Source organism: Delphinapterus leucas, chromosome 12, assembly GCF_059928025.1.
Source record: "Delphinapterus leucas isolate spDelLeu-1000000601 "Yukka" chromosome 12, BTC_Dleu_Yukka2, whole genome shotgun sequence".
Taxonomy (NCBI): Eukaryota; Metazoa; Chordata; class Mammalia; order Artiodactyla; family Monodontidae; genus Delphinapterus; species Delphinapterus leucas.
Genome location: NC_143140.1, coordinates 81706667 through 81732056, shown reverse-complemented (window position 1 = coordinate 81732056; position 25390 = coordinate 81706667). Strand labels below are relative to the sequence as shown.

Sequence of the window (25390 nt, the reverse complement as noted above, 5' to 3'; positions counted from 1 at the left end):
ATATTTCTACAATCACTACACAGACCAAACTCCCAATGATTCATGAACCTTCCTTATTGGAAAGCAAATAATATTTTAAAAAATACAATTGTATCTCTGAAGCTCAGACAATAAAGGTTTAAGACACAAATCAGAAAGTAATCACCAAGTTGAACTTTTCTCATTAGGCCTGTTCAAGGCAGCCCAGCCAGACACCCAGGCATGTACCACTTGTGGGGATTGGACTCTTCATAGTGTGCCTTTTAATTAATTAATTAATTAATTAATTTTTGGCCGCGTTGGGTCTTTGTTGCTGCGCGTGGGCTTTCTCTAGTTGCGGAGGGCGGGGGCTACTCTTCGTTGCGGTGCATAGGCCTCTCATTGTGGTGGCTTCTCTTGTTGCAGAGCATGGGCTCTAGGGCACACGGGCTTCAACAGTTGCGGCACACGGGCTCAGTAGTTGTGGCTCACGGGCTCTAGAGCGCAGGCTCAGTAGTTGTGGCGCACAGGTTTAGCTGCTCCACAACATGTAGGAGTCTTCCTGGACCAGGGCTCGAACCCCTGTCTCTCTGCGTTGGCAGGTGGATTCTTAACCACTGCGCCACCAGGGAAGCCCCATAGTGCATCTTTGTAGCTTGGCTTTTGCTCTGATATATTAAGTTTCTTGAGATAGCAAGTGAAAGAAATTCAACTCAAATGGGTGTAACGTAAAGTGTGTTTTTACTGGCTCAGTAACTGAACAGCTTTAGTCATAACTGAATCCAGGAGGCCATCAGGACATTGTCCCTGTCGCCATCTTTCACCCTCTCTTCTGTTGGCTTCATTCTCAAGATGCCCGTCTCTAGGTGGTACCCTGGCAGTTCCAGGCTTACTTCCTACCAACTAAGCAACCTCAGTGGAAAAACTAGTACTTTGTTCCTTCAGAAACCCCACTCTCCAAAGTCTTAGGATTGGCTTTCACAAGCCTAATTTAGGCCACATTTCCAGCCCTAGTGATGAGAGCACAGTTCCATCTCTGTATTTTTACTCTCTGGTAGTACACGGGGAAGGATTTCATTTGTATGTAAATATATATATATATTTTCATATATACACACAAATATATATATAAATATATATGTATATATACAAATGTATATATGAATATCTATATAATGTATATATATTTATACATCATATATACACATATATACTGATTCATATATATACATATATACATACATATAATTCATACATGCATATTCACATATATGTATATATATTCATTCATGTGTGTATATATATATATATATATATATATATGTTGCCCTTTTTATTAGAAGACACAGCTTCTGAACTTTATCAGTCTTCATGTGCCGATTCATATGAGGTTCTTTTTTTTTATTGGAGTATAATTGCTTTACAATGTTGTGTTAGTTTCTGCTGTACAATGAAGTGAATCAGCTCTATGTATATCTATATCCCCTCCCTCTCGGACCTCCCTCTCACCACCCCCATCCCACCCATCTAGGTCGTCACAGAGCACAGAGCTGAGCTCCCTGTGCTGTACAGCAGGTTCCCACTAGAATCTATTTTACACATTACGTAGTGTATTTATGTCATACCTAATCTCCCAATTTGTCCCACCCTCCCCTTCCCCCACCATGTCCACATGTCCGTTCTCTATATCTACATCTCTATTCCTGCCCTGCAAATAGGTTCATCTGTACCATTTTTCTAGATTCCACAAATATGCGTTAGTATACAATATTTGTTTTTCTTTTTTAATAAATTTTATTTATTTATTTTTGGCTGCATTGGGTCTTCGTTGCTGTCTGCGGGCTTTTCTCTAGTCACAGCGAGCGGGGCTACTCTTCGTTACAGTGTGTGGGCTTCTCATTGCTGTGGCTTCTCTTGTTGTAGAGCACAGGCTCTAGGCGCATGGGCTTCAGTAGTTGTGGTGCCCAGGCTCAGCAGTTGTGGCTCGCGGGCTCTAGAGCGCAGGCTCAGCACTTGTGGCGCACGGGCTTAGTTGCTCCGTGGCATGTGGGATCTTCCCAGACCACGGCTTTAACCCTTGTCCCCTGCATTGGCAGGCGGATTCTTAACCACTGGGCCACCAGCAAAATCCCAATATTTGTTTTTCTTTTTCTAGTTTACTGCGCTGTGTATGACAGACTCTAGGTCCATAAACATCTCTACAAATGACCCAATTTCGTTCCTTTTTATGGCTGAGTAATATTCCATTGTATATATGTACCACAACTTCTTTATCCATTCGTCTGTCCATGGCCATTTAGGTTGCTTCCATGTCTTGGCTATTGTAAATAGTGCTGCAATGAACATTGGGGTGCATGTGTCCTTTTGAATAATGGTTTTCTTAGGGTATATGCCCAGCAGTGGGATTGCTGGGTCATATGGTAGTTCTAATTTTAGTTTTTTAAGGAAGCTCCATGCTGTTCTCCATAGTGGCTGTATCAGTTTACATTCCTACCAACCGTGCAAGGGGGTTCCCTTTTCTCCACACCCCCTCCAGCATTTATTGTTTGTAGATTTTTTGATGATGGCCATTCTGACCGGTGTGAGGTGATACCTCTGTTATGAAGAGACCAAGTAATGACATTCAGGCTTATTTGTAATGCAAATGCACCATCACCATAGAGCTTCAGGGACTGATTTGCACCTCATGCACCTTAGCACCAGTCTGGCTGTGAGTGGGCCATGAAGGTCAGCCCCCTCTGAAGGGCCGAGACCTTCCCTTCCCTCCTCGCTGCTTTAGGCCTGGCCTTTGCTAGAATCCCCCTCCCAACAGTCTGACGTCTCTGACAGGCTGGCAAAGTAAACTTTGCCATTACCAGTCTTATTTTCTCAGCCCTAGAATGGAGAAGCCACCGGATACTGACTTATTGAGCATAATTTTTGTCTGTGTTTTGAAAGCTTAGAAATATGTTCTTTGGACAACACACCTGACCTAAAACGCCCAGCATAGCACTGTACACATGCACCCATATCCTCACGCTACCCGCACAAACCCCACCCTCAGGAGGCTATCCACACGCACTGTTTGCAAAGATCTGTTTTTAGGACTGAACCATTAACAAAATCTTATCTTCATCCTCATAGGCTTATTGGAGAAATCTAAGATAGGATATTTGAACGGAAAGATACCTCCAAATCCATCTTCTTTCCTGTTGGTGGATTAAACCCTTCCCTACCATTTCTTGAAGATGGTCAATCAGTTCTGTTTAAGCATTTCCCCCGTGAGGAAAGTCACTAGTTAGAGATTCCCCAGCCCCTTTCATTGTGGAAGAGTTTGTATCATGAGAAAGTTCTCTCCTGTATTGATCTAAAGTTGCTCTCTGGGACTTCCCTGGTGGTCCAGTGGTTGAGACTCCAAGCTTCCACTGCAGGGGACACGGGTTCGATCCCCGGTTGGGGAGCTAAGATCCCACATGCCAAAAAAAGTAGATAAATAAATAAAATAAAGTTGCTGCCTCCCTAACACCCGCCTATTCAAAAGCAGCAAAGAAAGTTTTGAGGAACTCTTTGTGCCTCTTTTTAGTAATAGATCAGAGTTTGCACTTCAAACAATTTCTTGAGTGTCTCTTTACAAGTCAAAGGCTCATCATCTTTATTTCGGATCAGTAACAAGGCACGTGTCTGGAATGTGTATACGATTTCGGTATAAACAGTCCCCACCCTCATGTATCAACCTGACAAAGTCTAGACTCAAGAGTTTGTTTCAAGAAGAAAAACAAGTCAGCTATGATAGAAAGAATCGCCAGTCTATAAATTGTGCTGAGGTGTGTTTATATAACTAGATGCGAGTTTAAATAAAGCAATTGAAGAGTAAACCTAACTACCAGTCATAGTTGTAAAAGCAACCTCAGCAGAGTTGGCGGAAAGGGCAGGTTACATTTGCCTTGATCGCGCACATAAGCAAACACAGATTTCTAAGCTGATGGCCGGCACGTCAGGACATTGCTTCCAGGGGGTAAGTGTCTTCATTTCCATTCTCATCTTGAGAAACTGAAGTTCAAAGAGATGAATGACTGCTTCAAGTCAGACAGAGCCCTGATTTCAGGGGCCGGAGTACCTGTGACCACTCTGACCTCATCCAGGTGACGACTGTCAGCTGATTCATAGGAGCCTGTTGATTCAAGCCAGTACCCCAAAGCTACTTGCCGTCTCACGAGACAACAAGCCTGCTTGGGGGTACCCACACTCCCTGTGAATTGTCATCAGATTCTTAGAGATGTCTGTGTCATCCCCCTGCCCCCGCTCCCAGCCCATGGACCCCTAGAACTTCTGATCATGGCTCAGCCATCAGTCAAAGTTTCTAGAGAACCAGGGACATGATTTGCTCTGTGATTTTGATTTATGCTAAGGGTCAAGCAAAGACAGAAAAGGAGGACAGAGGGGCCCGAGCAATATATTCAAGTAATACACTAAAAACAAGTCCGAAAAGCTGTAGGAGGAAGTTTGTGGGGTTTATAAGCAAAATGAATGCTGTATATAATTTCATAGCCATGTGAGAAGTGTCATTTTAAGGCAAGCTGTCTTATGCTGTATGTGTATGATTACAAATACAAACTATATATCAAATGTATGTCTTTGAGACCTATAATCTATTAATATGAGATGCTGAAACGATTTGGGGTCCTCGCTGAATTTGTAATTAGAGAGGAACAAAGTGGACAGAAGGGCTAGGCTGGCGGCTCAGAGATGCAGGTAAATGTCATTGTTCAGAGTGCTGACATCTCACCTGGACCACTTTAATTAGCGCGCAGTTGGACGTGCCTCTCCTTTTCTCTAATCCATGCTCTCCAGGGCCTTGAGAGAAATCTTTGGTGAAAATACTTCTGTGGCTCCTCCGTGTCCCTGGAATAAAGACCTCACTTTTAATATATCACTTAGGACTCTCTGAAATCTGGCCTTAACGTACCTTTCTAATCCTATCACCCACCATGTCACCAGACACCAAATATTCTCCAATTATGTGTTAGGATCCACCTAAGACTCTCTTGTTCATGAAATCTTTAAACCATGGTGCACTTTCCTACAGAAATCATCTTTAAGGCAGAATTCTGTAAGGGCAGGTTGTATCTTCCAAAGATGGCCACCCCTACATACGTGTCCCTTATGCTCTTCCTACTGTGTGGCTGACATCCATCCCATTGAGATGTAGGTCTTTGTTCATTCCCCTTAAGTCTGGGCGTAGGCTTGTGACCACCTTGGTCAATGGAGTACAGTGGAAGCAAAGCTGTGTGACTTCCAGGCTAGATCATAACAAGGACAGAGCTTCTGTTTGGTTCCCTCTTGTGGGATGCTTGCCCTTGGATCCCAGCTGCCATATTGTGAGGAAGCCCAGTCCACACAGAGAGGCCACGTGTGGAGGTTCTAGCCAACAGTCCCAGTCAGGCCCTCAGCGGACAGCCAGCATTAATTGTCACACGTGCGAGTGACCAAGCCCTCAGATGATTCCAGCTTTCACCCCAAAAGCCTTCCAGCTGAGGCTCCAGTCCTTGTGGAGCGGAGATAAATCTCTGTTCCTTCTGTGACCCACATGTCTGACCCACCGAAACTGTGAGAGATAATTAATAATAATTGTTGCTTTAAGTCACTAAGGTTTGGGTTAATTTGATATGTGGCCATAACTAACGAATACAGTGCAGTTTACTGGGTTTTACCCAAACCAGGTAACAGATTCTGGTTGTTGGTAGTCAGTATCCAATGCAGAAAATTTTATGTGAAGGTACCACCAAAGGCCTTGGAATTATGGGCTTTATAGGAAAAAAAGAGAATATTTGAATCTTAAGAATTAAAGGTGTGTGTGTGTGTTTGTGTGTTTAGTGTTTTGTTTTGTTTTCAGTACGCGGGCATCTCACTGTTGTGGCCTCTCCCGTTGCGGACCACAGGCTCCGGACACGCAGGCTCAGCGGCCATGGCTCACGGGCCCAGCCGCTCCGCGGCATGTGGGATCTTCCCGGACCGGGGCACGAACCCGTGTACCCTGCATTGGCAAGCCGACTCTCAACCACTGCGCCACCAGGGAAGCCCTGTTTAGTGTTTTAAGCACAAGTACACATAACCGAATACAAATGCTGGTCAGCGGAGTTCTGCTTACAGCCGTCAGTTCCTCTTCACTAAGCCGTGGTGAGGACCTTTAGTCACTCAGGCGCTGCGGAGAAAGTCACGCTTGGGTTTACATTCCTGCTATTTGCACCTGAGCTGCTCCTCTAGGTGTCCTTGCGATTCTTTCTCCAGGCTGTTTGTTGTGGCGTTGGTTGCTTCTTGTTTAAGGATCTCATTACTGTTTTCAGACCTGTCTCCGTGTCCGCCAAGGATGATTGCTCAACTCGGCTTCAACTTCCAAAGCTTCATCCATTGATTTGCTCTGTTAGAGATCTGACTCATTCTTAATGTCTACATAGTGTCATTGTACAGATGTTCCAATGATTTGTTGATGTTGTTGTTATCTAATTCCTAGGTTGATTTGCAATGATTTTCATCAACAAATGCAAATACGCCATGGTTTTGCAATATCCCACGGGCAGCCAATGTTCACTTGTACTGTTGCTGTCTTTTCTTGCTTTTTTCTCTGCTTCTCTGTCCGAGGGTCACTGGTAACATGCAGACATGCCCCACGTGCTTCTTGCTAAGTGCGTTAATTAATGCTGTGGTTAAGGGGGACGGAAAAAGTCGTGGTTAAAACAGGCTGGGAGAACATTTGAAGACCAGTGAATCTTCATCGCATAGCTGAGAGCTAGCTGTCGTCTGCTTCAGGGCCCCAGTTCTCAGGCAACCGACTCTTGATTGCATTGTGAATACAAACATTCGTGGTGGAGGATAGGAGGAAACACAATCTAAATAGAATGCCTTTATTCTCATACATATTTTAATTATGCTGAAATAAGGAGGGATCTAATTTGGGGAGATTTCAATTACTTTAGGGCAAAAAAGTGAAACTTACTGTGGAGACCCAGCAGCCTGGCCAGCTCGCCCGTCCTGCTTCCTGCCCACCCTTCAGCCCACATTCTCAGGAGGCCGCAGCACAGTCACCAAGTGGAATAAGAGAGCACGGCAGAAGCGGCTCCTGGCTGGACGTCGGTCTTATTTTCCAGGCTAATAGCTTTTCCAGGGAGAAAAGCTTCGTGGTGGTTTGGCTCTGACGTTCTCGCTGCTGCAGTACTGAACAGCAGCTGAGAGCCTGGGCCCTGGGGTCCCCCAGACCTAAGTCCAAATCCCACGCCTCCCACTCGCTTGCTGTGCGTGGACAAGCCACCGAACCTTCTAAGCCTCTGATTCCTCTTGCTGTCTCTCAGATGAGGATAATTATACCAGCCTCATGGGATACTTGTGAGGATTAAATGAGGTCATGCTGATAAAATGTGTAGCAGAGAGCCTGGCACATGGCACACCCTCAAGAAATACTAATCCGTGGCTATCAGAGCTGTGACAGACTATTCTTTTCAAATTTCTCCTATTACAAGTGAGGCAACTGAAGACCAGAAAGGTGAGATGACTTGCTCAAGGTCACATGACTAGCTAGAGTAGAATCTAGTAATCAGAACCAGAGCTTACCTAAACCCCAGACATAAAATGGATACAAATGAGGAGACAAATATGTATCAGTGAAAGTACTTAAAAATTGTTTTTAACGTGGCAAAGTATACATAACATGAAATTTACCATTTTAACCCTTTGTGAGTCCTGTGGCATTAAATACAATCACACTGTTGGGCAACCCCCCCCCTTCCATCTCCAGAGCCTTTTCCGTTTTCCCAAACTGAAACTCTGCACCCATTAAAACAACTGTTGATTTCCTTTTTTAAAAAGTTATATACATATATTTTAAAATTACGTTTTTTTGTTTGTTTTGTTTTTTGTTTTTTTACCCCTGCTGTATCAAATTCTCATGTCATAGCACACCTGCCCCACTGGTTCATGTAAGGTCCCTTAATGTACTTTTTCTTTTTTTTTTTTGAGTCATCATCATTTCTAGGTAGTTTTATTTATTTATTTATTTTTAACATCTTTATTGGAGTATAATTGCTTTGCAGTGGTGTGTTAGTTTCTGCTTTACAACAAAGTGAATCAGTTATACATATACATATGTTCCCATCTCTCTTCCCTCTTGCGTCTCCCCGTTAATGTACTTTTGAGTCAGAAAAAAAAAATATTTTGAATTGGGAAAATAAACTTCCAGGGTATCCTAGCACATAGTTATGACTTAAAAATCTCACAAGTTCCTTCTCTTCGCCTTCAGCTATTATGCTTTCTGTTTTCCGCTCCCTGCCCCTGGGTTGCACTTGCTCTGCTCCGGGGGCTGGAGACGAGCCCTAAATTCTCTAGGGTTCCGCTCTTTACGGTGTGTATTCTCACTCCAGCCACTGCCCTCCCTCCTCTCCAGGATGCTTCAGGCACTGTGGTCCCTTATCCAGAGTGTTCCGCACTGATGCCAAAGTAGTGATTAAGGGAAGCAAGGAATGTGCTCTCTCTTCCCAGGAAAGGGCTGAATCCTACACAACACATAGAGGAAAATAACAGCCTCCAACCAGCAATAGCAACTCACACAGAGGAAAGCAATCGGCATGCAGTGACCGCCCAACTGTTAAAGCTAAATCTTTACTTCTCAAAACCAAAGTCCTGCCGCTGGCTGCTCTCCTGGGAAACCGAAGCTGCAAAGGCTGAAGGGTCTGTTTATGTGAAATATGTTGCTGCCCTGCCGGCGCGCTCCCTCCCTCCCTCCCTGGACTGGGTTCATATCAGGCCTGACACCTTCAAAGCGGATGTTGATCCCGACCAACGATGTCCCAGTGGCCATCTTGGACACCTCCCTGTATGTCACCGGGGTCCGGAGTGAGAAGGTTGTTAAGAGGTTGAGAGCTAAAGGAAACAGAACGTTAAGGTGCTTAAACTGGCAATGCATCCCAGCAGCATAAACCAACACAGTGCCAGTGATCAGAGCAAACAATTATCACAGCAGAAGACACTAGGTCTATTTGCCCACAGCTGTGACTCGCAGCTGCTGGGACCAGAGGCTTCCATGGGATCAGGCCGAGGGACCCCAGAGAATGACTCAGCCTGGGTTCCTCCTGCCGCCCCAAGGTGCCACTGCAGGCTCAGCTGGTGGAATGTTCAAGAAGGCTTCATGCCTTTTCTCAACAACCAGGACTGACTTTCATCATAAATCTTTGAGCCATGCTCTTCGGTTCCTCTCTTTGGAATTGTTAGTGCTTCTTAATCACTTTTCCCCTTTAAATCTCAATCACTCATTTATAAAAGCCCTGACCTAAATGTAAGGCCAGAAACTCTCAAACTCTTAGAGGAGACCATAGGCAGAACACTCTATGACATCAATCACAGCAAGGTCCTTTTTGACCCACCTCCTAGAGAAATGGAAATAAAAACAAAAATAAACAAATGGGACCTAATGAAACTTCAAAGCTTCTGCACGGCAAAGGAAACCATAAACAAGACCAAAAGACAACCCTCTTTTGTTGTCTTTTGTTGGGAGAAAATATTTGCAAATGAAGCAACTGACAAAGGATTAATTTCCAAAATTTACAAGCAGCTCATGCAGCTCAATAACAAAAAAACAAACGACCCAATCCAAAAATGGGCAGAAGACCTAAATAGACATTTCTCCAAAGAAGATATACAGATTGCCAACAAACACATGAAAGAATGCTCAACATCATTAATCATTAGGGAAATGCAAATCAAAACTACAGTGAGATATCATCTCACACCAGTCAGAATGGCCATCATCAAAAAATCTAGAAACAATAAATGCTGGAGAGGGTGTGGAGAAAAGGGAAACCTCTTGCACTGTTGGTGGGAACGTAAATTGATACAGCCACTATGGAGAACAGCATGGAGGTTCCTTAAAAAACTAAAAATAGAACTACCATATGACCCAGCAATCCCACTACTGGGCATATACCCTGAGAAAACCATAATTCAAAAAGAGTCATGTACCACAATGTTCATTGCAGCTCTATTTACAATAGCCAGGAGATGGAAACAACCTAAGTGCCCATCATCGGATGAATGGATAAAGAAGATGTGGCACATATATACAATGGAATATTACTCAGCCATAAAAAGAAACGAAATTGAGCTATTTGTAATGAGGTGGATAGACCTAGAGCCTGTCATACAGAGTGAAGTAAGTCAGAAAGAGAAAGACATACCGTATGCTAACACATATATATGGAATTTAAGAAAAAAAAATGTCATGAAGAACCTAGGGGTAAGACAGGAATAAAGACACAGACCTACTGGAGAACGGACTTGAGGATGTGGGGAGGGGGAAGGGTGAGCTGTGACAAAGCGAGAGAGAGGCATGGACATATATACACTACCAAAAGTAAAATAGATAGCTAGTGGGAAGCAGCCGCATAGCACAGGGATATCGGCTCGGTGCTCTGTGACCGCCTGGAGGGGTGGGATAGGGAGGGTGGGAGGGAGGGAGACGCAAGAGGGAAGAGATATGGGAAGATATGTATATGTATAACTGATTCACTTTGTTATAAAGCAGAAACTAACACACCATTGCAAAGCAATTATACTCCAATAAAGATGTTAAAAAAAAAAAAAAGCCCTGAATTCTGTCATGATAATATCAATAAGAACAATAGCTTAATGATGAGCACTGACTTTGCGCCAGCATTGTATTACGTACATTACATTCCCCACACATTTTATCTTCACAACAACCCTGTGAAACAAGTAGTGTCATTATCGTACCATATGGAAACTGATGCATTGCGATCATAAGTGACTTGCAGGGTCGCAGAAGCAGGAAGCAGAGAGCTGGATACCAGGCCAGGCTTCTCCAGGTCTGCCACTCTTTCTGGACCCATGTGCCTGAGAAGGGCATTTCCAGGCAGTGTGCACTGGTTACGGTGGTCATGTCGGCGAAGTTCTACAAGACATTGAAAACTAGATTTTTATGTTGGGAATAAATATCATTACCAAGGCTTTAAATATGAGACAATAAGATGTATAATTGCTCTAGTAGCCAAAAACTGTCATACTAATAAAAAGCCTGATTTAAAAAAAAATTGTGCTAAAACACACAGAACATTTATTACTTTAACCATTTTAAAGTGCGCAATTCAATGGTATTAATTACATGCACAGTGTTGGGCTACCATCACCATTGTCTAATTCCAAGCATTTTTTATCACCCAAACAGAAACTCTACCAATGAAGTAACAACCTCCAGCCCCTGTTAACCTCCAATCCACTTTCTGTCTCTATGCATTTGCCTACTCTAGATATTTCATATAAGTGTAATCATACGTTATTGTCCTATTACATCTGGCTTATTTCACTCAGCATGTTGTTTTCAAGATCCATCCATGTTGTGGCACATGTCAAAATTTCATCCATTTGTATGTATATTCTGCGTTTTGTTTATCCTTTTATTTGTTGGGTCATTTCCACCTTTTGGCTATTGCTATGAACTTGGTGTACATTTTAATTTTTTTGGCCATGCCGTGTGGCTTGCAGGATTTTAGTTCCCTGACCAGGGATTGAACTCATGCCCCCTGGCAGTAGAAGTCCGAACCACTGGACTGCCAGGGAGTTCCCCATGGTGTACACGTTTGAGTTCCTGTTTTCAATTCTTTGGGCACATACCTAGGAATGGAATCGCTGAGTCATATGTTAATTCTATATTTAACCTTATGAGGAATTTTCTTTTTTTTTTTTTTGCTATGGAAATAAATAGGTTTAAAAAAGAGGTATGCTGCAACTGCACAGAGTAGATTTCCTTGCTATGATTAAAAACCAAACAAAACAATCCCATTTGTGGTTTAGAATGGCAAGAATATTCTTGAAAATGTATTTTTAATTTGATAACACAAAGTTAAGAAGTGAGTGGATTGTTACAAAAACTGTGTTTAAAATCCAGCCTTATTAGAAATCTGTGGTTGTATTCCAAGGATAGAGTCTCTCCGTTCTAGAGGTGGTGTTCGAAAGACAGCAACTGGCCCTGCCTCCCTAGCAATTTTGTAGGGAGATGCTAGGCCTGGGGAGAGGCTTAAGCCTGGGAGGCCAGGGGCCTGGCCAAGGGAGGACACAGTTCTGAGCAGGTGGGAGGAAGGGGCACTTCTGAGACCCTGACTCAGGTGGAGGCTGGCAGGGAGCAGGGACACTGGCTTCTGTCTGAAGTTACTCCTTGACCACCCAAAGGCTGCAAGTGAATTAAAGATGAAAGTTCATGGAGCTTCCTTAAAAAACTAAAGATGGAACTACCATATGACCCAGCCATCCCACTCCTAGGCATATACCTGGAGAAAACCATAATTTGAAAAGATACATGCACCCCAATGTTCACTGAAGCATTATTTCCAATAGCCAGGACATGGAAGCAACCTAAATGTCCATCAACAGAGGAATGAGTAAAGAAGATGTGGCAATGGAATATTACTCAGCCGTAAAAAAGAACAAACTCATGCCATTTGCAGCAACATGGATGGACTTAGAGACTGTCATACTGAGTGAAGTAAGTCAGACACAGAAAGACAAATATCATATGATATCACTTATATGTGGAATCTAAAAAAAGAGTACAAATGAACTTATTTACAAAACAGAAGTAGAGTCACAGATGTAGAAAACAAACTTATGGTTACCAGGGGGGTAAGGAGGGGGGAGGGATAAATCGGGAGATTGGGATTGACACATAAACACTGCTATATATAAGACAGATAACTAACAAGGACCTACTGTATAGCACAGGGAACTCGACTCAATACTCTGTAATGGCTTATATGGGGAAAGAATCTAAAAAAAGAGTGGATATATGTATTTGTATAACTGATTCACTTTGCTGTACACCTGAAACTAATACGACATTGTAAATCAACTATACTCCAATAAAAATTAAAAAAAAAAAAAAAAAAGGGACTTCCCTGGTGGCGCAGTGGTTAAGAATCCACCTGCCAATGCAGGGGACATGGGTTCAAGCCCTGGTCTGGGAATATCCCACATGCCGCGGAGCAACTAAGCCCGTGCGCCACAACTACTGAGCCTGCGCTCTAGAGCCTGTGAGCCTCAACTACTGAGCCTGCGTGCTGCACCTACTGAAGCCCGCGAGCCTAGAGCCTGTGCTCCACAAGAGAAGCCACCGCAGTGAGAACCCTGGGCACCGCAACGAAGAGTAGCCCCCGCTCACCTCAACAAGAGAAAGGCCACGCACAGCAACGAAGACCCAACGCAGCCCAAAATAAAATAAATAAATAAATAAATTTATTAAAAAAATAAAGATGACAGTTCAGAGCTGCTGGTGATCTGGAGTTTGAGAAAGCAGTGTTGTTGGGAAAACCCTGGATTCCACTGCTGAAGGCAACTGAGACCTGTCTTGGCAAAACCACCTGATGGGTCCTCAAGCTCCTTTGCTGCCTCTGAAATATCACGGTAGAGCTTTGTTCTTTTCTCAGTTCAAAGCACTTTTTCTGCCTGTGATGACTCAGTGTGTAGGTGGGGGGCCGAGTCTCTGGGGACACAGCTGTAACTGTGGCCGTTCTGATGCCTCACTGTCGGCCTGCATAGCCCTAACCAGGTCACGTGAAAACGGAAACACCCTTAGCAGATGGGTAATAAAGTGACAGTGGATTAAATTCATTCATAAAGCGCACCGTGAGTGCCTTTTCTCCCCAGTCCTTTTCTCAGGGCGCCTCGGGTGGCAGACGAGGACCAGATTGTTCTAGAGAGGCTGTCTCAGGGGAGGGCATCATCAGCTTTCCTGGGAGCCCAGGCCCGGCCCTCCCGTTGGTCGTCTGTGGGCTTCACATCTAAAAGGTGAGGCCTCTGAGGGAGCAGGTAGGACTCTTTCCTCAGGGGTCAGCTCCCTGTGTGGGAGTTTTTTGCCCTCAGAGGTCCTGGTGGCACCTGCCCTCACAGCTTGGGGCAAACCCTGGTAGGGACCCCAGAGCCGGCAGGCACTTTGCAGGGCTCCCTCCAACTCCTTTTTCCCACCATTCAGACTCCAGCACGTTACTAGATTCCACCCCTCAGGCTCGCAAGCCTCAACCTAGATACGGTACAGCTGATCCTAGAACAATGATGCAGGGGCGGGGGGTGGCTAAGTGTGCTGACCCTCCGCGCAGTTGAGATTCCCGTATAATTCACATGGCCCTTCACATACATTGTCCCTTTGAATCTGGTTCTGCATCCATGGATTCAACCAACCTCTGACCAGGTAGTACTGTAGTATTTACTATTGAAAAAAACCCACGTAGAAGTGGACCCTCATAGTTCAAACCCATGTTGTTCAAGGGTCAACTGTATTTGAGCAGATGGAGGAAGTCTTTAAGGGAAAAGTCTTATTCTTTTAACTTCACGAATTATTCTCTCTGCATTACTGCTGACCCCTGGACACACTTCAGTCAATGTGAGGTGAAGTATCCATCCTTCACTGCCATTTTCTACCAACCTCCAAGGCAAGCCTGCAATTTTCCCAACGGAGCCTGACTCAGGGGTTCTTCTCTTTGTCCTGTTTCCTGCTGCCATCTTGGGCAACTGTAATGTCCATGTTGATAAGGAATTGGTTAATTCATTCATTCAACAACAGAAAAAACTTTGAGCAGCTTCTGCTAAGGGCTACTAAGCACTGATAAAATAAACTGCAAAGTGGAGGCCAGACTTGAAAGTTCCCTGAACAGATAAAGCCAGTTAAGCTGGGAAAAACTAAGTTAGCTTATCCTGTAACACAAGTGACATTAGCTTGGGTCGCTTCTTGTAAATGCCTTTGAAAATCATAAATGAAACTCAAACTGTTTTCCAAAATTGGCATAAGATAACCATTTTAACCAATCCCCATCATTAGGAAAAACTTCAATGCTATAACCAATCACTGTAAAAAATAAACAGCCTCCAAATTTTCACTATATAAGCTGTCCTATATAACACATACTTCTGAGCTTCATTCCACTAATGTTTTGAAAGCTCCCAGTTCGTGAACTGTTCTTATGTGCACAATAAACTCTTACTAATTACGATTTTATTGATCTGATGGTTTGAATTTAGCTGTTTCTGGATTTTTAAAATATTTATATATTTGGTTGCGTTGGGTCTTAGTTGTGGCATGTGGGCTCCTTAGTCGCTGCAGGTGGGGTCCTCAGTTGTGGCATGCGAACTCTTAATTGTGGCATGTCTGTGGGATCTAGTTCCCAGACCAGGGATTGAACCCGGGCCCCCTGCATTGGGACTGTGGAGTCTTAACCACTGTACCACCAGGGAAGTCCCATTTCTGGATTTTTGACATCAGAAATAGAAATACTACTATCAGTAATAATGATCAGGAATCGTCCGTTTGTCGTGCATTACATTTTGCAGTGTAGTTGCCTACCCGTGCTGTGTGAAGTCCTTATCTATCCTGGCTGTGTCTGCCTAGAGCCCGGCCTTGGTACCAAGCACAAGATAAGAACTTAACACTGAAAAATGTTCGTTAAATTTAATCGAATACCCTATAAAAGATGCTATTCATCTCTAGGTACAGTGATTCAGAGACAATTCTGTAAAACCACAGAATTTTGTTGTTTGTTGTTGTTGCGGTACGCGGGCCTCTCACTGTCGTGGCCTCTCCTGTTGCGGAGCACAGGCTCTGGACGCGCAGGCTCAGCCACTCCGCGGCATGTGGGATCTTCCCGGACCGGGGCACGAACCCGTGTCCCCTGCATCGGCAGGCAGACTCTCAACCACTGCGCCACCAGGGAAGCCCCCGATTTAAAAAAAAAATAAATTTATCTATTTATTTTTGGCTGTTGGGTCTTCATTGCTGTGCGCGGGCTTTCTCTAATTGCGGAGAGCGGGGGATACTCTTTGTTGCAGCGCACGGACTTCTCATTGCGGTGGCTTCTCTTGTTGCAGAGCACAGGCTCTAGGCGTTTGGGCTCAGTAGTTGTGGTACTCAGGCTCAGTAGTTGTGGCTCTCAGGCTCTAGAGCACAGGCTCAGTAGTTGTGGTGCATGGGCTTAGTTGCTCCACGCCATGCGGGATCTTCCCAGACCAGGGCTCGAACCCGTGTCCCCTGCATTGGCAGGCAGATTCTTAATCACTGCACCACCAGGGAAGTCCCAAGACCACAAAATTTTAAACACGACTATCCTAAAAATATATGGGTGGAAATATTACCAATTTCGCCATTAATTTCTCTGTTTTGATCCCACAACTCAGGTCTAGGACCAGAGTCAGTGCCCGTGATGTCTCTTTGCAGTCTGTGCAGGACTGGTAGGTTTGCCATACGCTTCCATCCTCAGTGTGGGAGCTCTGGTCACAGGGTGTAGAGAGAGCTCTGCCTCCTAGGACAACACTTGCCCGCTTTGGTCACACTGAGGGGAAAGCCCTGGTGTGGGGAGGTTGGTGGCCGTGTGAGCCAGGGCACAAGCTCCGTGGTAAAGTTACTGTCTTCTTAAACACATTGGAGACAGCCTCTCTGGCACTTAACTGGATAGACCGTGGCCTTTACTCACTTATTTCCTATGTCTGTTGTTATCCAGGTGGCTGTGAGTCTTCATCTAGACTGTTTCTCATCCTCCCCACAAGGCTGGTCTCTTTCACCCTCAGTCCTCACGGGACAGTTGACGCGGCTCAAGTCTGGGACCTGCCAGCAACCGTCAGCATGGATGAGGGACATTTGCTCAAATCTCTGCTCCTGCTTCAAAATCTGCTAGGAACTGAATTTTTCATGCTTGATTTCTCCTTTAGGAACGATCAATACCGCCAGCTAATTCGGGGCTTTCATTCTCAGGTTGCTTGCCGACTTCGTTGTTAGGGTTTGAATGCAATTTCTCTATCATTTACCTTCCTGTGTTTGCACTGGAACACACCGTGGTGGTGAACAGGAGCCTTTTGGGGGGGGACAGCATCACATTTTTTTACCCTTAAAACCTGTGTGTTCTCAGTAGCTGCTTTGAACCCTCTGAATCTTTTTTAAGTGTTTTGAGTCACCACGTCTACAAACCAGCTTCTATAAACTTTAAAAAAAATTTTTAAATTATTTATTTATTTTTGGCCATGCTGCACAGCTTGTGGGATGTTAGTGCCCCAACCAGGGATTGAACCCGCGCCCTCGGCGGTGAACGCATGGAGTCCTAACCACTGGATGGCCAGGGAATTCCCAAACCCTCTGAATTTTTTAAAATAGGGGAGCCCCAAACCATTTGCCGGGTAGCACCTTCTTGCTCCCAAATCAATTGCTACTCTCTGGAGAAGAGTGCTGCTTCTAAGAGCATTTTTACCCCTAGCTCACTCTGCAGAGAAGGGGGCCAGTCTTGGGGTGGAAGGCTGCAGATGGAATGCTATTTCCATGCGCTGTGTCCTGAGGTTCCAGGAGGACCTCAAATATCTCATACAGTGTGTACTTTCTTTTTTTTTCATGTTGGCCGGGGCTGCATCTGTCACTTTTGCCTCTCTGAGCTCAGATTTGTCAGAAACCAGAACCCACCATAGATTCATCTTATTTTCCCTCCTCCGTCCTCACCACTCCCCCTCCCTCTCCGCCAAGGCTCAGCCCTCCCCCTCTTCAAGCCAGCTCCCGTCTCGCTGGCTGTTGCCAGGTGAGTCCCAAATCCCTCATCACTCTACAACTATGGCCTCCCACCTCCCCTGGCTTCCCTCCTCCCTAATCATTTAGCACTTAAGTGCATTTTTCTGTTCGTCTGTAGTTTGTTGTGGACGTTTCTGTTTCTGTCACTTCTGTTTATACGTATTTACAGTTAGTTCAATTATCTGTTCTAATGGCTATCGAGGTGGCATGAATAATTTAAAAATAATTCACATTTCGCTTTGGAATGCCTTTCTGTCCTCCCATTTGAGTTTGGGGATGTCTGATATTCTGGGAATTCACAGTTCAAACTCAGTAATGAAGCCACAGTAGAAAATGGCTTGGAAGGAAGTTGGGGTGTTATTCAGCATCTTTTCCCCTGGCCCCTGAAGCATCCTTTGGCTCCCAGCTCCGTGATGAAGTTGGAAAGCATCACTTCTCATATAGTTGCCTAGTTCTGGCCCCAGCAGAGCCTTTCCAGTCCCTTCGGGGTGTCTGTCTCAGCTGTTTGTCTGGTACCCGTTGTCTCTATCAAGGGGGAAGGTAAATCGGTAGGCTGGCTTGGAGGAACACTATCAGGGCTCATGTAATTATCTGGGGAAGAAAAATTCCTTAATTGTAAGACTTTGCCAAGCGAACATTCATTCAATATGTCTGCTCAGTGCACACACAATTGTTAACCAGTCTGATTACTTTGAAAAATTGTCTTTGCAAAATCCTTACTGTAAAATACGTGAGCATCATGATCTATGACTGAACATACTAACCGGCTTTAAGCTAGCAGGGTCCTTTCACATAAACAGAGATGCCCACACAGGCTTGAGTAAACAGATGACATTCACCGTGGTGAGCCCGGGCAAAGGTTTGCGGCCCTGACCACACCACGAGAAATATTTAAGTTTAGCGGATTTGTTACATAAACACTCTAACCTCAGACTCAGTCTGGGCAATTCCATCGCCCTCCTCTGAGCTCTGCCCTGCCAAGACAGAGGAGACAAGGGCTGTTTTCAGAACAAACCTGCCTTGAGTCTCATTCTAATCGTGGGATGAAATATGACTGACAACGTATCTGAAAGGTTGGATTTTTTAAAGCATTTCAGGAGACTTAAATACAAACCTAGGGTGCTAAAGAGAAGGGAAGCCTTGCCACGGAGTGTGAGTTTATGAAAAACTCAAAAGCATGGGTATAAACTCCCTCTGGTAGGCGGGTGGAAAGCCATCCCCCACTGCCTCCAGGATCCTCCCCGTGGCTTCTGGGACCATTTTGCCAGCACCCCTCCCCGACCTTGATCATCCTCGTTAATCCACAGAGCCGAGTGTGAGGCCTTGCCTGGGTAGGCACTCAACCCATGCTGGATTATTAGACACAAGTCTAGGATGAGAGATCCTGAACTTGGCTGGCCTCATATATCTCTTCGTTGTTCACAGAATCTTCCTAGGAGGTCTGTGGTTCCTCAGATGGTTTAAGGATTCAGCTTGGGGCGGGGGGTGCTTGGGAGCCTGGAGAAGCCACAGCTGAGGAAGGGAGGAGAGAGATGCTATGAAAAAAACCAAACTTAATTCCTTGGCTCTGAAGGGGTATCGGGAATTGAGAGTGCCGTAAGGATGGTGCATAACATTTGGGTAGGGCTGCCACGGGCCAGGAGACGGACTGCTAGAAATGTGTACTCTGGCTTTCAACAAGTCTTTGCATAGCACCTTCTAAGTGTGAAGCATCGTGCTAGGCACAGTGGTGATACAAAAGTGGAGTTTGGGTTAATTTTTAAATTGAGGGTGCAGGAGGATAATTTAGTGAATTGTTTAAAATACTGATTCCCAGGATCATTTCTAGAGAGTTGAATATACTAGGTCTAAGTGAAGGTGGGAAGCTACATTTTTTCCTTTATTTTTTGCAGTACGCGGGCCTCTCACTGTTGTGGCCTCTCCCGTGGCGGAGCACAGGCTCCAGACGCGCAGGCTCAGTGGCCACGGCTCACGGGCCCAGCCGCTCCGCGGTATGTGGGATCTTCCCGGACCGGGGCACGAACCTGTGTCCCCTGCATCGGCAGGCGGACTCTCAACCACTGCGCCACCAGGGGAGCCCGGGAAGCTACATTTCTAACAAGCATTGCAAGTAATTCTAATGCAGATGGTCCTGAGACCAGTTAAACAAACAAATCGTGATTCTAAAACCTATAAGTAAAACTAGCCCACCCAAATGCTTGGGAGTCTGCTATTAACTGCCCAGAGAGGATTTCGATGTTCAGCTAGCTCATATGGATTTAGCTTACCTTGAATACAGTGGCCATGGCCAGTCACGGTGTTGCTCCATGAAGTGTTCATTGTAGTCTTGGACTCAGGAAAGCAATGCTAGGTTAGGTGGCTGCACTTTGGACCTGAGGAGGATACTTACCCCAGAGCCTAAGCAGCACAAAGAAAGAGCATTAGATTAACTAGGAAGACAACCCACACTGATAAGGCTGAGATCACAGGAGGATGGCACAGCAGGGCATTTCATTCTTTTTTGTCTCATGTTGACGGCTCAACCACATGGTCCTACTCCATTTTCATGAAGTATTTTCGCCATCTTTCTTGGTTCATGACATTCATCTTTTGTCCTAGAATCAACCATCTTACTGAGACCTGAAGGAAGGCCCAGAGTCATCATTAAGAATGATTCTCTGGGGCTTCCCTGGTGGTGCCGTGGTTGAGAATCCGCCTGCCAACACAGGGGACATGGGTTCAAGCCCTGGTCCGGGAAGATCCCACATGCCACGGAGCAACTAAGCCCGTGCGCCACAACTACTGGGCCTGCGTGCCACAACTACCGAAGCCCGTGTGCCTAGAGCCCATGCTCTGCAACAAGAGAAGCCACTGCAGTGAGAAGCCCGTGCACCACAACAAAGAGTAGCCCCTGATTGCTGCAACTAGAGAAAGCACGCACACAGCAATGAAGAACCAATGCAGCCAAAGAAAGAAAGAAAGAAAAAAAAGAAAGAAAGAAAGAAAGAAAGAAAGAAAGAAAGAAAGAAAGAAAAGGACGGTTCTTTGGACAATCCCCTGAATCTATGGTTGTTTTAATGCAAGTTCAGAACATGGTGCAACTGTGGGTAACATCCCGCGGACAGCTGCCAGGTAGGGGGACTCTGGCCTTTCAGGAAGGAACACAGCTATTTAGTGCCTCATATCCAGTGACCAACGGTGTCTGCCCAGATCTGCGGACACTGGCTTGCTCTCAGGAAGTTTGTGGGGTCTAGCAGAAATCTTGCCTATCTCTTGATGGCTAAGGGCTTGAAACTAAATCAGATCTTCGAATTGACCAATAGCTCAATCTAAAACTGAGTAAGAGTTGTTCTCAAAGTGTGGCATGGGGGCCTGTGGGCAATCTGCCAGGGACATGATGTAGGCCATGAAATCTGCCCCATGATTTCTGAAACTTTTGGTATTTATGTATCTCAATAGTTTTTCACGACATGAGCTAAAATCCTTTGCTTAACGAAATCCTCCATTGGTGTACACTCCCGACACCAACTGGATCTTACAACTCCATTCAATTCAGTTCTGACACTCACTGCGCAGTTAGTGCAAACCCCACAGGTTAGAAAGCAGGGTCCCCAACCAACAGGACTGCCTCCCACTTCCAACACCAGTCACTGGTGTCAGCAAGTGGGCTGACACATGCTCAGTGAGGGGACGGATGAATTTGCTCAGAAAATACTTACTGATCAACTACTACCTTCCATTCCACTACTCTGTGGGTTTGGGATACAGTGGGGAATGCCCCAACACGTTCCCTTCAGTCATGGACCTTGTACGTCGAATTCCTTTTCTTTTTAAGACATTCTGCTTCACACGTGGTAGCTGCCCAATAGGGGTTTGTAGAATAAATGAACTAGTCAATGAATTAAACAATGTTACTCAACAATGGTAAGATCCCTTATCAGGAAAACCATACAGTAAAACTTGTAATTTTGTGGGAATGGCATTTGTGGTTACCCTGAGCCAGTGGTCCCCAGAACTAGGATGCAAGCTGAGATTCTGTGTGAGCCTTGGGGAGACCAGGTCAGGTAGGACCTTGGTTGCCAGGGGCAGCGTCTAAAGCCATGTGGGAAAGTTTGACCCCAAAGCAGGGCAGGGGTGGGAGCTCAGGAGCTGGCCCAGGGATTGGGGTTGCTAAGCAAGCTCTACATTGACACAGCACTCTACAGTTTCCAGAGCTTCTTCTATCTCGTCTGCGTTAGGCTTCAGAGGGCTCCAGTGACAAGTGCTACCTGGGCTGCTCCCAGAACAAGGATCTCAGATAGAGGAGCCCTGGAGCAGGGACCCTTAGGGATGGCTTGGAGCACAGATGCAGATGTATTAACATCCCAGAGCATCACAACAGGCTGCAGGATTTAGGAGGTTAGAATTTCATACAGTCCCTGGCGGTCATCACCATTTTGGTACCATAGATCCCTTAATCAGTCAGATGAAGTCTGTGTAGCCCTCCTCAGAATATCTTCAAATGGACAATAGTGAAATGCAGTTATTAAAATGTTGAAAAAGTTATCAAATTTGATTACAGCAATATATGTGGCTCTTGACACATGAAAAAACAGGATAGTGGCACATCTGCCTTGTTAGATGATGTGCTACTGTGATGCGCATAATCGCTACTGTGACTGTCTGCAGAAACTGTAATATTAGAATGCCGGTGACTTCGACCGCGACAGACACAGGTACTGTGAATATTGCTGTGATTTGCTGCTGACATTCATAATCGAAGGAAATGTTACATTACAGTTAGAGGTTAGTGAATACAAAGATGTACTTTTTTCCCCATCCAAGTTCATGGACTCTTAGATTTCAGCACTATCCCTTGTTTAAAGTGTAGCTATAAGAGTTTTTTGGGGTCCCTCGATCCATGGCTGCATTAAAGTCTAAGGAAACAGTGAAGCTCTGATTAGTAACCAACTGTTCTGCCACAATGCTCAACTTTTTCGGTGGATATGGATTACAGGTTTTTAACAAATGCTATAAAAGTGCACTTATTACTTAATTTTTACTCCCTTGTACATACACATTTATACAAAAGCAATGGACAAATATGTGTAGGTGGACTTTCTTGGAATAAATAAAGTAAGCTTCATACACCATCTTGTCTATCGGCAGGTGTAAATTATGTTAAAAAACAGTCCCTGGGTAATGTTAGACAGGAGGATTCTCTTTGAATATCTGTTGTGAAGAACACTGATGTATTGTTTTAATGGAGTCAGCACATTCCAGTTAAAACAAAGAGAATAACCCTAGAAATAGAGAAATAAAAAGAATATTAAGGAATGGATTGGCTAATTGCCTTGCCGCTACTTTCCTGAGTCCCCATTCATCTCTCCCTTGCTTTTTGTTCATCACTATGGTGTGTTCCTCTGTCAGCTTTCAGAAGATCCTTCTGGTCTGGGTCTTGACCCTTGCAGGTGTTACTTCAGAACCCTGAGCAGAGAGGGAGCAAGGCCATACGTCTCTGTGTGCCATGGTGGTCACTGTGGCCCTCACCGTTTCTGGTCTGTTAGGAGTTTCTTACATTGCAGTTATAGAGGCAGAGAGAAATCAGGATCTACCCTTCTCGGGAAGATTTCTGTCTAAAACCCACCATGCCAAAGGTTATGTGATTTTTTTGTTTTTTTTCATGCCTTGGCCTCAGAAGAGATGGTAGGTAACTAGCTCTTTTCTAAAATAACGTCTTCTCCTGCCCGTGAGTGCCTCGGTCATCCTGAGTTCATAAGCCCATTAATTAACCTGCCAAAGACCTTTCTTCTCAGTGGAGGCTGCTTATCACTCAGCAGGAGTGCATCCTAGTAGGGTTAGTGCATGAAAAGAAAACAAATCCATCGGAACGTGAGTTATGACATCTAGGAGTTAAAACGAGCCCACATGATGGGAAAACCGTGGAGTTCCCAGCGACACCTGGATTATACGTCCTTCGGTGTGAGTGTTGAGAAGCTCTCCCACATCTGTATTCAGGATGCTCTTTTCTTCCTCTCCTTTTTTTCATGAATTGGTGAGTTGCCTGGTGAAAGTAGGTAAGGAAAGAAGTCTCTGGCCTAAAGCCCTTGGAACATAGGTTTGTAAGATTTTTTTTTTTCCCTAAAACGTTTTCAAAAATAGAAAATGAAACTTTAAATGGCAGAGGAAAATAACAAGCAGAAGGGAACTGCTCAAATATCACTTTGGGGACTTCCCTGGCAGTCCAGTGGTTAAGACTCCGTGTTTCCAATGCAGGGGGCATAGGTTAGATCTCTGGTGGGGGAACTAAGATTCCACATGCTGCTCGGCCAAAAAATGAAATGAAAAGAATTGAAAAAAAAATTAAATAAAAATCATTTCGCGAGAAAGGCTGCTCACTGGGCACATTATATAGAGAACGAATTGACTGTGAACCCTCATAATCTTGAAATAGATTTATATATCGGAGATGCTAGTTCACTGTGTATTCGGACAGGCATACACGCAAATAAAAGGCAGGGACGGGGGTGAGGTGGGGTGGATGACAATGGGACTGTGACACTTCAGAAACATGAAGCAGGGCTTCCCCGGTGGCGCAGTGGGTGAGAGTCCGCCTGCCGATGCAGGGGACACGGGTTCGTGCCCCGGTCCGGGAAGATCCCACATGCCGCGGAGCGGCTGGGCCCGTGAGCCATGGCCGCTGAGCCTGCGCTCCGTGACGGGAGAGGCCACAACAGTGAGAGGCCCGCGTACCGCAAAACACAAAGAACAAACAAACAAACAGAAACATGAAGCAAAATTATTCTCAGGACAGACAGTCTTTGCGTGGGGAGGCTTTTTACTTATTAAACAGTGTTTTGGAACAAATTAAACTGCACATAAAGATACATTATGGGCAGAGCAGCTAACAAGCGGGGTCACTGAGGGTGCAGTACAAGAACATGGCAAGGGCTTTTGCAGGATGTGCCTGGGGGACATTTAAGATATTTATGGTGACTACTTTACTGATACTGCTTAGAGGACAATCACTGCTTGTTTGTTCCTGAATCCTTGGTTTTGTCTTAACTTTTATGTAATTTTATATTATTGTAGGGAAAAAATGGAAACAAGAGAGGGTCAGGAACAATTTAAGGGCTGGAAAAATGAAAAAACATTTGCCAAACACCCGACCTTTAAGGGTCACTTCTCTTGCCCTATGGGCCTGTGAGAGCTTAATGGCCATTGAGATTCATTCATCTGTGGAAGAAACTAGCATAAACCCATCAGTTTCTAGGTAAGTGATGTAAACTTCCCTGGCACTGAAGAGTAGTTCTGGATATAAAATGTATTTTGTTCCAAAGGATATTGCCACTTTCCAGCAGTCAGAAGATTTCACAACTGACCTGATGTTTCTCTGTTATTTTTTCCTTGTTATGTTTATAAAGCTCTCGTTGCATTCACAATTTTCCAGGAAATCAGTGTCAGGTTGACAACCCCACCATGAAAAGCTACCTCTAGAGAGCAGTCAGCGAGTCTTATCTGGCACTGAAAGCTTGCTGGTTGGTTTTCTACATACATGTTTATTTTCAGTTCAAAGACAATATAGAAAACTCCATCGTGGAAAATGTTACCTTTTAGTTCACACTCTTTTAATCCCCCAGTCCCCATAAAATAAACATTCTAAAGTGTAAGCAGTGGGAAATAATGTAAACTCTGCGGAAACAGAAAATAGTTTCTTTCAGACTTGGTGGAGGTCCTTTTCCTGAACACTACACTCTGTTACAAACAGAATTCATCTTGAACGAAGAATAAATCTTTGGCCTATTTCACCATTTCCCCAGCATTGCGTAAGAGCATATTTCAAATTCACTTTCTTCTCCAACTGCAGCAAAAAGGCAAAAGGAGTAGTTTGTGTTTGTGGAGCCTGAA

The 25390-nt window shown here is 44.8% G+C and overlaps 1 protein-coding gene across 4 annotated transcripts in view; it reads right to left on the bottom strand.

Annotated features, from left to right (window-relative positions):
* MTHFD1L (methylenetetrahydrofolate dehydrogenase (NADP+ dependent) 1 like) overlaps positions 1 to 25390 on the bottom strand; it is a 225912-nt gene that overhangs the window by 5389 nt on the left and 195133 nt on the right. For 2 of the 4 annotated variants that reach the window (XR_016395253.1, XR_016395255.1), the window contains 3 exons: positions 16449 to 25385; positions 10714 to 10891; positions 4724 to 4839 (listed from right to left, as the gene is read on the bottom strand). The gene's annotated coding sequence lies outside the window, so the exon portion shown is untranslated. Of the gene's footprint in view, positions 1 to 4723; positions 4840 to 10713; positions 10892 to 12395; positions 25386 to 25390 lie in introns of those variants that run through there. The other 2 variants (XR_016395254.1, XM_022559197.2) reach the window with 2 other exon arrangements.